Source organism: Rhea americana, unplaced genomic scaffold (genome assembly GCF_003343005.1).
Source record: "Rhea americana isolate MKP2758 unplaced genomic scaffold, rheAme1 scaffold_214, whole genome shotgun sequence".
NCBI lineage: Eukaryota > Metazoa > Chordata > Aves > Rheiformes > Rheidae > Rhea > Rhea americana.
The window spans coordinates 414,695-433,053 of NW_028186299.1; positions in this window are offsets into that span (position 1 = coordinate 414,695).

Consider the following 18,359-nt stretch of genomic DNA (forward strand, 5'->3'; position numbering starts at 1 on the left):
GTGCTGCATTGCAAATGTCTAAATACATGTGAAAATATTTTCTTCCTGTAATGATTTCTATTAACCTGGACAGAGCTCAAGAACCTTCTGAAATTAAGTTCTGATCACCACCTGGGAAAGAAAGAGTGTTTCCAGTTCATTATTATTATTACTGAGCTTTTTTAGAAAACAGGAATCTAGTATTATGTATAAATTGATATATTAGTTGCACAACCTTTGTCCCGGTTTCTTCACCAATAGAGATTTTAATATTTTAAGCAATTCTAGAGTTTTTAAGGGACAATAAATTATTAGAGGTATTATTTTCAGAGTTATTTGGTTAACTTTTTAAGATTCTTTCAGGGCTTATAAATGTTAACATGATTTATGAATTCAGTTTTAAGAGTGGGCCATGAGACTAAATCAAAGTCTGTTAAGGTAAAACAAAATTAAACCAATGTTGCAGTCTAAAATAATTCTGCCAATATTACATTTTTATTTTACATTTTTATGGTTCAATTACATTTATAGACAAGTCTATAGCATGTAATTGTATATAAAGTCTATGTTCATACATAGCAGAGTCACAACAATTGTAGAGCTTAGGTTACATTTTGAAACACTTCTGCTCATTACAAATACCCCAAAATGAAACTACTTAATTAGAAAAAGCAAAAATGACATGTTATCAATTACTCTGTGATGCTAACAGACGAAAACTTTTTGGGGGATTCACAAGGACAGTGTAGAATTTTTCATCCAAGCCAAGGAAATTTTTTGGAATGGAAAGAAAGGATGGAGGAGAGGACATTTCCACCTAGGAACTGGTGGGAGGGAAGGGTTAGTCCTCAGGTATTTTATTTAATGTCTCAACCAGGAGGTTTGTATTTTATCTGTTTACAAATTTATTTTGTGACTTTCAATTTTCTTTAGTGGTTTGGTAAACATAATAATTTCAGAGTCTACAAACCTCTTATTGTCTTTTTGAAGCTCATTTCAAGAAAAAAAGAGGGTGTCGGGTGATTATGCTCATCACAAGTTTGAGGCTGACTCATAAAGCCATCACAGATGCATGTAAAAGTATCTTTTATGCACAGTTGTTCTGAAATACTCAAGAAAGATCAAACTGTGAAAGCTTGTTTATACTGAACTGAATTTTAAGTAGTGTATGAACAGGAGGATATTCTCCTGTCTTATAAAACTCTCTAAATATCAAAATAACAATTCTCTTCTACATTGGGATTAAAAAAAAAAAAAAAGATTCTGATTAAGGTCACAGGATCCCTTCAAAAGTCTGCTAGTTGATGTGTCCTCATTCTCAAAAAGACAGAAAATAGGAGACCTTTGTTCAAATCCATGTGAGTATTCAGGTTTATTGAGCTAACTAGTATCTTGGAAATCTCCCTACTTCCCTTCCACCTCCTCAAAAAAAAATGATGGTTTTGATCTAAATGTGCATTTCTCTGGAAAAAAAAATCAATCCATAACCTTTTTTTTTTTTTTTTTTTTAAGTAGAAGATTTAAAATAAGCTACTGATCAAGTTAATAATAATTTCACAAGCTACTGTTGCTCCATCTTATGGTTTAAGGCATGCGTCTTGATTTCAAATTTAATTCAGGAGGATAGAAATCACAGTGACTGGCAGGTTCCTTAAAAAAAAAAAAATCTTATGGCAAAAATTTTCTGAAAGAAACTAAAACTGAAATTCAGTTTCACTCTACTTGGAAAATAAAATCCCTTTAAAGGCTATTAGGGCTACATACAGATTGGCAGCACAAGCTTGATTCTAGACTAGAATCATGAAGTCCAGATTCTGCACCATTAGCTAACATTCAGCAAAGCTTTTCTTCATAATGAAAGATTTCATGCTTCTGATGTGGCATCAGCCTTACTCTTCTTTTAAAATGTCAGGAAGTATGAATTTAGGCTTAGAGAGTAAAGTATCTCTGGTTCCAAATGACTTTGAAAAATCCTGTTTGTTATAAATTTAGCCTTGCTCCAAAAACTAATGAAAAGGTCGGGGACCAAAGCATGCATTTTTCCAAATAATTTGTGCAATTAGACACATTTTTAAAAGTATTACAAGTTGCTAAAAGAACAATAGAAAGATATCATGGCAAATAAATGGTTTAAAAAAACCAACAGTGACAAAATCTTTGCAACTGAAAGAAAACAGAAGGGTTTTATGACCAAAATGGTAACAAATCTGTACTTGTGTGTGCTTAAAAAGCACTTTTACTTAATTTCTTTCAAACTAAAAATACCTAGAAAAACCTGTGTAAGTGCTTATGTAGTGTATACCTGGAAATACCATACGAGTTACACTCTTTCCATGTTGTCCTTTGCATGCTTGTTTTTTGATTTCTTGTTTAATTCTTTACCTTTTAACAGTAAGTGTTCCAGTTCTCAAAGAAGAAAAGTAGCTATTTAGAAAAGTTGATTCAGCCCATTGGTTATGGATGATGGTTTTCAGAAGCTTAAATTTAATAAAAACTGAAAAAAATGGCCATACTTCACCAAAATTACCATGAAGAAGATGCAGTGAAGTAACTTGTTTAAAAGACTCAGAGCAGTAAGTGCAATTTGTCATTAAACATAATCTTACTCATACAGCTGAAATTTAAAGTTTGAGCCTGCAGAACTACTTTTACCTCAGATTATTAAAGAAAAAAAATTACAAAATTGCTTCTAAAGGAATACTCAGTTTTTATACGTAATCCATAAAAGAGTGATTTCAGTGGAGAAAAGTTGCTTAAATATAAGGTTTATATCTCTAGAATGAGCTACAGTAAAGATATTTCTGCAGTGTAGCTTTTTAAAATGTGATTTCTGATTTAAAATTACCTCATTTTAAGATTAGATCCAAGTACAGGACTGATATTCATTTTAAAGGATTTTAAATAATTTGTGGTGGATACAGGTGGAGCTAGCAAGTGCTTCTAATATGCTTTGATGATCTTGAGAAATATGATAATGACTCAGATTTGAAGAATGATGAGCTAGTCTATTTTCAGAACTTTTTGAGACTAACTACACCATCAATTAAGTGAAAGCTTTTGCCATGTACAAGAAGATGTAGGTTACATTTCTGTCTCTTTAATCCATTGCTTGAATATTGAGCAGTTTGTCTCTGACTTTAGATTAAAGCAAAACCTTGACTCTGAAATTGTTTTTCCTTCATTTTTCTTTCAATACAAAAACTTGATGAGGGGTGCAGAAAAAAGAATGCCAAATTTTAATAGAAAGAATGTAATAGACTTTTAAAATATATTGAGATTAATTTTCTCAGTAAATGGCTCCATTATGTTTTTTTTTCCTTAGCTCCTTTCCTCAATGTCTCTTACTTTCATTGTAGTATTATTCATTTTCATCCATTCTCATCTTTTTCAAATATATAACATCTTATTTCCAAGCTGTGAACAATTAAAATTTCCAAGAAAATAAAATCTACAGCAGCTGAACATCTTTGAAAACTGGACCAAAATTAATTGCCAAATACAATTATGGTTATACTAGAAATGTTTTCAACACTTCTGGACTATAAGAAAACTATAAAGAAGTTGATGTCCTTTATTCTAAATGCATGTAGTGTCTACAACTTTGTAACTAGTTTAAAACAGAGATTTAGCACTTGATTTTCTTATTTAACATATTTGTGCTGCCTTCACTTTAATCAGATGTATTCCATTGTTTAAGATTTTTACCAAAGTTGTTATGTTTTCTGAGAATGATCCCACTTCTTGTTTGTTAAGTAAATTATATTCTTAGTCTGATATATACTATCCTGTCTTTTCCATAACACGCAATTGTCTAATTCCTTATTGTGAATACAATGTAATATGATGTAGAACTGTTGAAATAAACATTTGAAATAGGACAAAACTATCATATATTTCCCAAATATCTTCTCTCACATTAAGTTCTAGATCTTGTACTATTGCTCTAAGATATTACCTTCATCTAATATACTTTGTCAGTGAAAAATAGCTGAAGAGAAAACTTAAATTTCAAGCTTTGAAGTATCTGGAAATAAACTCTTCAAATAAAAGTCCTGAAGAGAATTACCCAAATCCAGGATTTCATAACTACCCTCGCATTCTGATCAAAAAGATCATTCTAAATCAGGTCCCTTCCCAAGCGAAAGTTGGCAATGTGAGTTTAAATTTAAAAAATATCATACATAAGTATGTTTGCAAAGTCGAAGTAGAATTTGACATGAAGAACTAAAATGAGTGTTTAAAATGATCTAATAAATGTAGGTGTCCTGCACCCCAGCCAGAATTATATGAACACTGGATAACAGAAACTGAGATTAGAAGACAAGAAGAATAATAAAAAGTTGCCAGTATCTATCCTGTCTATTATGCACTCTTGAAAGAGTGGTATGAAAAAGAAACATGAGAGTAATACACATAGAATAAATCTAGTGCAGAAGGATATCCTACAAGGTAACGAACCTGGAAGTAAAGAAAAACAGATTCTTGAGCATCTCCTTTCACCACATCATCTGTAAAGTTAGCAAGACAAAAATGGAGAAACGAAACTAAAACAGCAAAAACAAGTTTATGAATTTTCATTTGTAATAGTCTTACAAGTTGAGATAGCAGCTTATGTTTCCTATCTTAGTATTTTACTTTATGATAGTTCTAACAAAAAAGCATGTGAAAGAACGAACCTGACTGGTCAATAAAGAGTCAGTCTGAAGTTTCTTTACTCCAGTTTGATCCTACTTTTGCTCAGTTCTGAGAATCTAATGTTTTTTAGCCCTTCCTCTCACTTTCATTTTTAATGAACACTCATTTATTAATGGTTTTTATGAAAGGTGAATGAATGCTGATATTTTAGAATAGGCCAGAAAACCATATGTCTCTTTTCTTTAACCTTTTTAAAATTATTTTTATTTTGCCTACTTTTTGTAGTATTTTTTTATACTTTTTTAAAAAGGTAAAAATTAATTACTTTTCACTTCTTAGGAAGAAACAGTCTTTTTTTTCCCCAAATCCTTTTCCACTTCCATATATCCTACTAATGATATAGCATAACTTTCTTTATTAGTGCAGTGATTGCATAGAACCCCTAGTTTAGCTAGAAGAAGGTTTATAACTGCAAATCAGTATAGTTATTATATGTTAAACTAGAAGTCACTTTAGCATTTTTTTTCTTCAGGTCCCACACTTCTTCATTGCTGCTTTACGTAAGAAAATTCTGTTCTTTCATAAAATATGAGGATGAGTTCATTTTTGAGAGAAAGAATATTAGAGGTGTATTTTATTTTTATGGTAGCATGGTAAAGAAGTTACAATATTCCCAAATCCCCTACATTCCAAGTTGTTATTTTTGGCTTTGAAAACCCAGAGGCAACCAGCATTGTTAAGAGGCTAAACATGTTTATGACTGACATAAATACTGAGCTACCTGACATATAAAAATAGTTCTATGTCCATGTGTCACAATTTTTAATCTTTTTATACATATATATCTATTTATGTACATATTTACGTATTTATATATTTATCTTCCTTTTGGTTGATCTGGCTGGGTCAATTTGCTCAAAAAATGATTAGTTAGAATAATAGAAAGGCTAAAAGTGAGTCTATTTCTTTTCAAATTTGAATCTGAGTAGCAATTTGCTAGCTTCTGTGATGGCAGGACTATCTTTGAACATGAATTTTAGGATGGTAACACATAAATCTGGGCATGCAGTGAAGATGTATTTCTCAAGATGCTCATGTGATTCCATAAAACATAATTTTTGAGGGACAATGACCTATCAATAGATACTTGATCTATCCATAGATTCAGACTGACTAGGATCCAAACAGTTATTACAGTATCCAAAATGCTCATACATAAAACTGACTTATAAGGACCCATTAATGCTTCCCTACTCCAGGGAATAATAAGGGATTGTGGGCTAAGGTTGAGATAGAAGGACGAAAAGAGAAATTAAATTTGTTAGAAATTGACATGTAGACAGTTATGTAGGAACAACACTGCAGCAAATCTCAACGTAAGACTTTACAGGATGGGAAGGTATTTTTATTTTAAAGCAAAACTGATTTCACTTAATCACACTCACACTCTCAAAAAAAGACAGGCCACAAGCACTAAGATGTGCTTGTCCAAGATGTGCTTGCGTGTATGTCATGCAGGCAGGATGGAAAATATTTTAACTGTGTTAGAAAACCAAAGGAGCACGAAATTTGATGATTAAAAAAAAAAAAAAAGTTCTTGAGGGAATGGGGAGGATAATAATCATCTTCAAATTGATAAGCAGTTGATACGTTTATGCCTATATTAAAGCATTATCAATATTCTTTTCAAAAAGTGAAAAAAAAATTATGTGTAATTATAATCATCAAAGAATCCAGACCCAGCTCTCCTGTGAGATAAATCACTTTTTGAATCAAAATATCAAATCCACTATCATTAGCTTGTTCAACGTAATCTGTATACAGTAGTAAAGTGTATCATTTAAGTAAAAATCTGTTCTTGGCAAAGTGACAAAAGTAATTTAGAAGTTGTCTTTGAAATTATCTCAGCCACAGTAAGCAGAAATATTTTACCTAAATATAATTTAGTAGCTAAGAGATATGAACATTGTATTATAACTCTAAAAGGCTATATTAATAATGAGTAATATCAATGATAATAAATGGCTACAAAAATTATAGGTATTAAATTATCTGTCTTATATGGCTCAACTGAGGCTTCCAGCTGATCATCTAATATGGGAATTTTCTGAAATAACCATATCAGGGATTTTCTAAATATATAGGGGGAAAGGGGCTGTGTGTCCACAACCTACAACTTGCAAGCCTGGTGGAAAAAAATCCTGGTGGAGCCACTGCTTCTTCAGGGAGGGAGTATTCCCACACTTTGCACATAGATAAAACTGACTTTTGAGAGTGAGTCTTACTTGAGTGAGGTATATGCTCCTAATGTCCTTGCAGTGATCTATCACAATGTATTCTTGATACAGGTATGATCAGACAACCACTTGCAATTGTAAGATGTGATACCTGATAATGCTCACATTATTAGTTCATTGAAATAACAGGCAAAATGTGTTACTTGAAAGAGCTAGTCACCAGACTGCAACTGAGCAGGTGGTCTCTTGTTATACTTGTAATCAAGATACCTGGCGAATGTTTGATCAGACCTTTTACAATTACACTAAATTGCAAGCAGTTATACTATAGGCAGTGAAGTGTTTTCTCTTTATATACTATCAGGAGCCTTTACCAAATGCTCCTGAGTAAGGAAGAGCATGAATATTTTTCTGCATTACTGCGTGGATGCTTACATCATAATGAATATCCTGTGCTGAGTAATGAAAATCTTTATTATATATCCTAAGGAAAAAAAGCCTTTTGAATATATACACTTTCTATATAAATAGCTACACATACATATGTATATATATGCTCACAAAATAAGAATCTCTATCAAATAAAGTTTGGCATTCACTGCTCCTGTTCAGGATTCTCAGTAAAGACAGAGCTTATAAATAGTCACATCATCTAACCAAATTAGATGCCAGAAGGCTAATCTTTATCTTCTTCTGTAACTTGTGATCCGAAAGATGCTCCTGCTTGTAATTGTTATGACAAGGGTGATTGCTCTCTCTGCTGAGTAGAGGTCTGCTAAGGTCTTTTAAGTATCTAAGTGTCTGAAGTTAGATGATGTGCATGCATTGTTAATCTGTTTTAGAGACAGTTCTAGGCATTTTACCTTCTACCTAACCTGTACTGCTGAGTAAAAATGAGCAGGGAGGGAGCTCAAACACTGGAACACTGATTACTTGTTGCTTAATTATTAGTGCATTCTCCTACACGGTTTTGGCCCATTTCAGATAGGGCTCTCTGAGATATCTTCCCTAGGCAGTTTTGGAGGAATGTGATAGAAACCATTCTTAGCAGGCAGTAGAGAGAAGACACCAGGTTTGACTCCCTTCACATTACACAGTCCCGGAACACTATCTCAGCAGACTTTTCGCCCTCATTCTCCCTGGGAATCCATCAAGTCAGACTTGGAAATGCAACATCTACCTTCTGTTTTTTGCTGATTAGTTGCAACTCAGTCATTGTTTTAGAGACATTAAACTGAAAACAAATAAACAAAAATGTTATGATTCAGGGCAGCAGGGGCAAATAGTAAATATTAAGTAAGTAGTGTGAACATGAACAGTCCATGCCACTTGCCTCAAACCCAGAGAACAAGCTCCTGACATTGTTTGTGTTTAGCAGTATACACATTTCTCCATAGACCTCTTTTCTTCCTTTCATCACAGACTATTAATAAAATGTCATTTAGACACATTCTGCCCTAAGTGACTTAAATTCCACAGAAGGGTTTGTTATTATGCACAAATTAGGTTGAAGTATACAGTCACAGCCTCAGAACATAATGGAACAAAACCTTTAGAGTTTAAGTCTCAACTCAGACTTACCTCACACTGTAGAGTCATCCTGGGCTACGTCTGTCTTCTAGCTTCACTTGTATTTATGATGCATTATATCAAAGCTGACTAATAATAGTTTTCCAACATTTGTGTTTATGCTAAAAGTAGCATTTTTCTTTCGTTCTGCTAATTTTAAGAAATACTCTCAAGTTCTTCACACAGTATTTTAATGCATTTAAGAGTTACTGAACTGTCATGACAAGTTTTTCTCAAACCATTAGAAATATTAAAGAAAAAATGATTTCAGCTTTCCATAAGAAGTTTTTTGCCTAAGTAAAAATGTCTAACAGGGAACTACTAAAATGTGTATGAATAAAATTATCTTATTAAGAATAGAACCATATTTAGTATATATAATAGAAATAGGAATGGAACAACACCCTTGTTACACAACAGAAAAGTTTATTGAGTACTTATATTCATTTACTGTCTGCTTTCTACACTGGCAGAAAAAAAAGATTTAATTACTTGGTTCTTATTACTGTAACACACTGAAATACTGTAACACACTGAAACAACTTCAGAATGCAATGGCTTTAGATTTGCAAAGTTATGACATGTATCTCAGTTTTGTGGGTGCAAGAATTTACTGAGCATATTTCATGTTTGCACTAGGAAAATGTCACATTTAAAAGTTTCACAGAGAGAGAGAGAGAGAGAGAGAGAGAGACTGCTTCCAAATTTTGATTACAGCTAGACTTTTTGGTTTGACAGACCACTTATATTCTAGAATTATCACACAATGGGAAAATGTTACTCTTTGCAGCACGTTCAATATGTAATCCCCTTCATGTAAAACAAGAGGAAAATATAAAATCAATTACACTAATAACACATTTAATTTACAGTAATATTAGTTAAGAGAGTGGATGATTATCTTAACAAATCAAATAGTGATCATAAGAATAAAATACTTCCCTTATTCTACTTTTTCTAATGCACCTCCCCCCCATCCAATTTTACTGGATTTTTCAGTGTGTCTTGCCCAATCTTTGCACCTGATACAAACCTCTTGCATGTCTTCATAGCTAGAAACAGTGCCCAGGGATGTTTAGGCATCACTACCAGCTTGACTTGTTTCTTGCCTGATCCATGCTGTGTATACACTACTCTGTTTAAAATAAATTAATTAATAAATAAAGAGAACTGCAGAAACAGAGAGATAAAAGCAAGTGCTAAATTTCTGTCTCAGTCAAAGGTTATCCATGTGAACTATCTCACTGACTTCCTGGATTTAGGATTGTGTAATTTTGATTATACTATTTTGACTACTTCAGTAATCTATAGTAGGATACAAGCATGGAATGTTTGATAAAGATAGGAAGAAAACATGAAGGAAAAGGGTTATTTAACAATCTTTCATGAAAAATTAGAAAATATGTAAAAATATCTAGAATGAAAGTTTTTCCTATTTGAAGCATCTTTAATTTAAATAAAGATGTAGTGACATAAACAAACATTTTAGATGGAAGAATAAAGAAAAATAAGGGATTTTTTTTTTTTTTTTTTTTTTTTTTTTCTCAGGTACAAATTTCAGTTTTCTTAAACCTATCTTTAACTGCAATGTATTTGTGTGCTTGAGTACTTATCCCAAGCACACAAAATGAGGTAAATAATAAATCATCTTAAGAATTTTTGATTTCAGCTGCTTTTGATTTTACTTTTTATATTTGTAATTTTTGGTCCTTTATATATAACAAGTTTAAAGAATGGAGAAATTAATTTCTTAAGCATACTTTTTTAAAAAAAGAGCTCATTGCAACATTTTAATTCAGGCTTCAGACTTTAATCCACAAACCAAAATCAGTAAGATTTTGTCATTGTTATTTATATATTTAAACATGCGATACTTGAGGAATACATTTAACTTGCATTATGATCTCCTCAAGTTTTCTAACAGTTAAATCCAATATTCCATTTTCCATGTTCAGGAAAGGAAGATAATTCCTCTTAGCTTATTTCAGCAGAATATATGCTCTATCTTTGATATACAGTAGCTCAGTTTGTCTCTCTGTTACTGCACTGAGTGGTCACTTCTCATTGCTTATTATCTTATTTTTGTGGAGCATTTCTTCCTTTAAGTCTTCTTTATGCTTGATGTTGACTCTGTGGCCTATTGAAAGATGTATTTTTGTTCAATGTGTTCTTCCTTGTTTTTCCATTATGTATATTCACTCGTTCTTTTTTCCATTTTTTCTTTTGCATTAATTTGTCCCAGATTTCAACTTCCAGTTAAAAAAGTATGTGTACTTTAAAAATTAAGAAATATGCTCTCTTGATACTTGCCTTGAGGAGGGTCCAAAGAGCTCTTTTTTTTCCTGTAGATACAATGTAAATTCTAAATGGTACTGCTGACACCAGCATAAACTCTAATATATTCTCTACTTGAATAACTAAAACCATATAAAACAGATCTAACGTCTAACAAATTTTTCCAAAAAGACTGATGAATAATTTAAGGCTGCCTGAGGGAAGGTCCAATTTGTTCTCTGGCAGTTTGTTCATGTGTTCCTGACTGTTTGAATCACAAAATGAAATATGACTTTGCTTAATGTAGCATTTTTTTAATGTTTATACCATCTACTAGTGATACGTGAAACGTGGCTAGTATCCTTACATACCTGATGTGGCCTTACCATGAAATCTTTGCAGAAGGAGCAAACTATAAACACTAATATGTGATAATGAAAAATAAATGCCACACTTTCTGTTCAAGTGTGAATCACTATAGGGGCTGCAGGCATGCTAGGGGCTCCCCTAGAGTTTCCTTAATTTCAACAATCAGTAACAGAACAAGGTCCCTCCTATATATAGTCCCTCCTATGCTAACTAACGGTGATAAGAGTTACTGCCGTGTTACAAATAGAAATGTCTTTAAAGATGGCTGAAGTGTAGGAAGAGATCCTCTAACTCAACTGCTGTGCTTTCATTTTGCATTTAGGTCACAGCAGACTGAAACAGCACTAGGCACGCACAGCAATAACTTAATATATTAATAGTGAAAAACTAAAAGATAACTCGTGTGACTGGACAGGACATGTGAGTCATGGTCTTCCATGGGAAGTTTCTTCCCTGGAAAAACATGCTAGGTTTCAGTCTAGAAAATCTTACATCAAATGACTACTCTGGATGTTCTTTCCAACCACCTCTGAAGTTGCCGTAAGAAAGAGTAAACAGCGTAGCCAGTATTAAAGAAGTTTGCTGCTATAGAAGTCATTCTCCAAAATATATTTTGTTATTGCTGGAATAATCTCTTCATAAAACTTGTCTAATAAATAGGTAAGATTAATATTTAACTTTATCGCAAGAAGAGAACAAAATTTATGTCACTGGATATAATTACTGCCCTACACGGTTTAATAAATATTCATTATGCAATCTTATTTTAGGATCTTGAGTTCCCAAAATATTGGCTGTTTCATCTGTTGTGTTTTGTGATAGTTTTCCAATAAACGTCTCTCTAAAAGGTTTGGATATAGCTATTCATTATGGAAACAGTGCCACAAAAGCTTTTGTGTTGAGCTTTGACAATATACTCTTTGGAATACATTGACTCTTATAAGCTATCAATCATTAGACGGAAAAGGTATCTTGAAACAAAGAATGACAATTTTGCCAGGTTGTAGACTCTGGTGATTTGACTAGTGTGCTTATTCAAATTATCCCACATAGGAATTCTATGGTTTAATATAATTTCACTTAATTTTTCTCTATGACTGATTGGAATGTGGTCTCAAAGGACACTCTACTGAACTGACCTGAAGAATCATCTTTCTACTCATTTCTCCAGAAACATTCAAATTCACCTTCATGATCTATTTTATGAAATAATACTTCTTCAGATTGTGCTTTACAGTTCAGCTGTCCTTAATATCACAAATAATTTCACTGGTGAAGCTGCTCGCAATAGTCTTCCCTCTCAACTTTTTATCCCTTAACTATGCATATTCCTGAATCTCTAGCTGAGAGATGATTTAGTATGCTAAGAACCACTGAAAAAAACGAAAGGAAGAAAAGAAACTATTTTAACGTGCCAAAGTTAATAATAAAGCAAGTGATCCAAACCTTTACATTTGCAGAATGATACAGGTTTTGTAAACAACATTGTCTATAGACAACTGGAGGCAGCCTCAAGATCACAGGCCCTAGTTCTCATGGGGTACTTCAACCACTCTACCATCTGCTGCAAGGACTGCGCAGCAAGGTACAAACAGTCCAGGAGGCTCCTGCAATGCATTGATGATAACTTCTTGTCACAAATGGCCCAGTTCTGGGCTCCTCAGGACAAGAGAGACATGGAGCTACTGGAGAGAGTCCAGTGTAGGGCTACAAAGACGATCAGAGGGCTGGAGCATCTGCCCTACAAGGAACGGCTGCGAGAGCTGGGCCTCTTTAGCCTGGGGAAGAGAAGACTGAGGGGGGAATCTTATCAATGTGTACAAGTACCTGAAGGGAGGGTGTTAAGGGGATGGGGACAAACTCTTTTCAGTGGTGCCATGTGACAGGACAAGAGGCAATGGGCAGAAATTGAAGTACAGGAAGTTCCACCTGAATGTGAGGGTAATTTCTTCACTGTGAGAGTGATGGAGCACTGGAACAGGTTGCCCATATAGGCTGTGGGGTCTCCTTCTCTGGAGATATTCAAGGCCTGCCTGGACGCAACCCTGTCTAACATGCTCTAGGTGACCCTGCTGAGCGGGGAGGTTGGACTAGATGATCTCCAGAGGTCCCTTCCAACCTTACTGATTCTATGATTCTATGATTTTAAAATCTATGGATAAGGAAGCCTAGCTTTAGACATTTTTATGCTGTGACCAACTTTCATATTTTTGACCAGATGCATAAGTCTTACATACATTATCTGGCATAGTAAATTGTACCTGGACAATGTCTTTATTTTTGTTGCTTGACAGATTTGAACTATTTATTTCCATTTGTTTAGGTTCAATTTTATGATCTTGAGGACCATCAACTTTGTCAAGTTGATGCCAGACAGTTGAAGTTTAGAGGCACTGTTGCATTTGAAGCAGTAATTCTGTGTAACATGCATTAGAGTGTTCAAGAAACCAGGAAAGTTAACAATTATATTCACACACACACTTCACATCAGAACATATATATCGTTTCCTCAGGAGTGCTAAGAAAGATGACCTGCTGAAAGGGACCCCGAAGTGCTCAGCTTTTCAATTCATGCTTGGAGTACTCTGTATTACTAACAACTATGCCTTGTTCTTGATAATATACTACTGCCATTCAAATTTCAGCTGTTTCAGTTTTACAGTATATCTTAGGAGGACAAAAAGAAGACTTTCTGTTCAGCACTATTTCTGAGTGTGCTCTTCTGTGACTCTTATCTGTGATCTCTTGATCTACCAAAAGAAAAAAAAATCTTTCTTCTAATTCTTGTCTTCAAAGTTAATTTACTGGCATAGATGCTGTCCAAGCTGTATGGTGTTTGTGGATGACCAAATCTCTATTTCATTTACTGTTATCAGTTTTCCCATAAATGTCCTGGCCATTCCTCTTTGGTCTGAGCCTGCCCAGAGCACTGGATTCCTTCCAGAAAGGCCACACATATTCTCTAATTTACTTCAGACATTATGATTGCTTTGACTTTGAGAAAGCTTCATCTGTACTCAAGCGTCTCTCCAAATTTTAGTGTCCTCCCATATTAATGAGCCTGGCACCAGAACCAGAATGGCTGTGACTGCAGTGACAACTGTAACTTCGGCAGTAATGCCTTCTCCACCTTGGAAGACTGTTCCATTAATGCCTGCAGGTTTCCCAAACTGGTTTGAGATGATTTGATTATGGATAGCTTTCCTCAGAGGAAAAGAATAAACTGAGAGTTATGTCCCGTAAGAATCAAATTTGGATTATTTTCTCCATTTGCCCTATTCATGAGCAGGAAAAAAAAGTCAGGCCTTCAATACTAGCTACATTACAGAATCCCAAGCAAACTAGCAAGGAACACTTGACTATTTTCTACACTCCCACTCAGAAATATGAGAAAGAGGTAGGCATATATATCTCCTATCTATGGAAACCCATATTTTTAATGGTATGTTTTATTTAATTTTTTCTTTTAGTATTTCATTGATATCCCTAAAAGGAAAGGGGTGGTTTAACAGTTCTTTCAAGATGTTCATTATTATTTTATACTGATGGCTTCCATTAAACTGTTACAGGCAATTACTCAGTCGAGGTCCTCTTCTACATATGAAATCTTCACTTTCCCCTCTTGATCAGAGTTACTTAACTTCTTTATTTGGCCCAGCTTCAAATTAATCAAGCACTGAGTGAATTTTTTCTTTCAAGTAGTATCTTATTTGTTAATACACAACATCACAGTAAACTCCTTTAAAAAGTGGCATCTATATATATATGCAGTTAAAACAACAAAATCTCTATGCAAAAATGGGAGTTGTTCACCGATTGCTTTGATGATTTTACTATTCAATAATGGTAAGAATAAAAAATTCTGTGGATCTTTGTATTAGTATAATGAGCTACCAAGCCTGTAGTATAGTATGTCTAGAAAGAGATATAGATTTAAGTTTGTCACAGTCCTCTTCTTCTTCTTACCCTTGTGACCCATATCTGTGATCTCTTAAATTGAACATATCACTCATTTATTACTAGCTCTATTTTAATTTCCTCTCCAACTAACTCCGCAAATAAAAGACTTCTAGCTGTTTTAATTTTCTCTACTGACAGCAAAAGACATATCTGCGTGATTAAAATACCAGATATCTTCCTATTATCAATTATATTAATAGAAAATAGCAGTAGAATTTGCCTTGGGAAAAATATTATTCTAAATCTTTGTTAATTCTTAGGTGTCTATAAGCTACCATTTCTCCCACATCTCACTTAATTTTACCCTCTCATTTATTCTTTGTTAATAACTACCTCTCTAACAAGTATGATCTGCAGTTGCAGTATGTGTCAATAAAAAGTATAGAACCATTGGCCTAGTATTTCTCCAGTTGAGAAGAAAGTTTTCTTTCATAAAGCAAATTAACATTTACGAAGTGGCTGAAATATGTGAAAGCAAATGGTCTGATAGTTCTATATAATTTCCTTAATATTTTTTAATTGACAGTCATTATATATGTATGCACATATGTGTTGACAGGTTAGTTTAGAAGACAGTTAAAGAAAAATAGCTCTTTCTTGATTTCTTAATTAAAAAAAGACAAGTCTTTAGAGATTTTCAAATTAATATTTATGTACTTTTTTTTTTTTTTGTTGGCACTCAAGACAACTTGAGAGCTGAAATACAGTAAATCAAAATTTTACCTTCTAAATTGAAGGCTGGACTCCTTTTTTTTTTTTTTTGTAGGACAACTCCAAAGAAGGGCTTGAGAGAAGGGAACCTAAAGGGAAAAAATACAACCTTCTGCAAAGTGTTCTGTATCAGAGAGCTATGTTCTTCTCTTCTCCTTTCTTACCTTAACACCTCTACATTTCACAGAACAGCTGTTTGTCACAGATCAAAACTATAAATTGACAAAGGCCGTGAGAAAAGCTATGACACTAGCAGGCCTTTTCCCTTATTTTTTGTTACAGCTATTGCAGCAGAGCCAAGCTACAATAATCATCTTTTCTTCCTTTTTCTCATAGGAGAGATACAGCATGAGGCTGTTGCACTTCCAACTTTACCTCTTAACAGAGGATGCACACAAATCACAGCCTCTGTGAAGGTCTTCTGCCAGTACTGACAAAGTGAAACTCTATACGTAACTGGCAAGAGAGATGTATTTTAGACATAACTTTTTAAAGGAAAGTTAAAACCTCTAAGAGAAATTTCTGACTGACTCTTGCATTGGATCCTGCCATCATTACACAGTACTGCGATAATATACTCAAAGGTTATTAGCTGCATATTACTATCTTAAAACCTAAATATATTGAGTAGCTGTTAGGTATAGCCTTCTAGGAGCTCAAGGTTTATTTAGCTGTTTTATTTTGTCACTAAATAAGCCAGTCATGTGTAGGTTAATGTATTTCTAGAATATTTCATTATGATTACGTTTACTTTAAAAAAGATGATCTGCCATTTGCAAAACTCACAATCTATTTAGCTGATTTTCACATTCAGAGAGTTTCAGAACAATGTGGTGCCTTTAAAAGGTGTTTGGAATCAAACAAAATAACAGTTAAGTAATTTAATTTCACATTTTGCTGTTTAATGTGTGCAAAGATGATACCGGATGTTTAAATTCCTCTAAAAATCCTCTTTAAGTGTTCTTTATTCTTTATTTCCATAAAGTATTTCAGTATGCAGTAGTTTTTAGTTTTCGTTGTTCAGAAGTCTGTATCAGCAGATTTTCTGACACAAAATATAACAATAAATGTTTATTTAAAATTAGAACCTAAAATAGGAAAAGAAGTTAGGTGACTAATAAGCCATCAACAATCAATATAAACCAAATAAAATAAATAACATAGTGATAGAGGGGAATAAAGTCAGGCTTCCCAGCTATGAGCATACTTTGTCTTTTGTCTTCACGTATTAAAAACAGATGCTAATAGACTATTGTTCTTCAAGATACACTGCAAAAATACTACTATCAGACTATTTATGTATGCCCATTGCCAGGTCAGTTTAAGTCGCCCATCAATTCTTTCAAGTAAGTCTGCATACTGCTGAATAGTCAGCAAGTGCTATTTCCTTTCCTCTATCAAAAATTGATTTTTCTTCTAAGTTCTTCACTACTAGTAGATAAATGCATGTCTTGTATTTTCTCAGTTATTAGCCTTTTAAATGTACAGAATAGTCCATGGCTTCAAACAGTATTCTAGGAATCTTTTGGAAAGAAAAACTAGAAACCAGTTCTCAGGTCTAGAGCATGACTTTGATATTCTTTTCTGTTTTGAAATGATGAAGGCAAAATATAGTTTGTACATGTACAATTTCAGAGTTGAGGGATTTACCAAATATGATTTTGGCAAAATTGTATTAATTTTGAATCAAAGCTTGTATGTTTGATATTAAAGCCTATGACAAAATGGAAGGAGGGCAGCCTGTGTCTGGGAGACAAGTTTCTTTGTATAGACCCAAGAATGTTTCACTCTTCTATGGGAATTAGTATTTTGCATTTTTGAAAATCAAGCTACTTAGTTATTAAGTGTGAACATGAAAACTTGATTTTAAGTATGTTTAAAATATCCTTATCTAGGGTGTTTTTCCCTCTTTTTTGTTTTTACTTGTAAAGCATCTTCTTATAGCTTATTATAAACAGCAAGCAACAGCAAAACAATGTGTTCTATGTAGAAATGGTACCTTTAATTAACTTTAGTTAAACAACCTTGCTATGACTTTGAACCATAGCCTCTAATGTTTAATGGCAATATTTTCATCAAAAGAGGAAAACGCTAAAAGCACAATCATTCTGCAATTTTTTTTCTTGCTAACACCAGGGACATCTAATTTTCTTTAAAAGAAAAGTTCAAAGAGCAGCTACATAAAGAAATAACAAGTAGCTAGAGCAGAAAACAAATCAATTCAACCTTAAAACTATTGCTCTAGCTAATTGGAAACTTTTAATTTTTTCAAAACAAAACAAAACAAAACAAAAAAACAATAGTAAATGGTGGTCTACTTATTTGATAGCTGTTTCTGAAGCTATCTTTTTGAATTTCTGGAACTATTAGGGGAGGAAAATGATAATTACTGCCAATAAGGCTGATTATGCAATAAATACTAGTATAGCCAATAATAATAAAACTAAAAAAAAGCAGTAATTTTTAATCTTCGATCTGTCTCATTTCATAGCAATGCACCTGGTAGATGCTCATATAAATAGGAGAATATTTGATAAATGATCAGCCTTTTTCTTTGACTATTGTAAATGAAATTTTGATCTGATTGAAGTTTATTTCAGAACTCTTGGTAAAAATTTCTCAGGC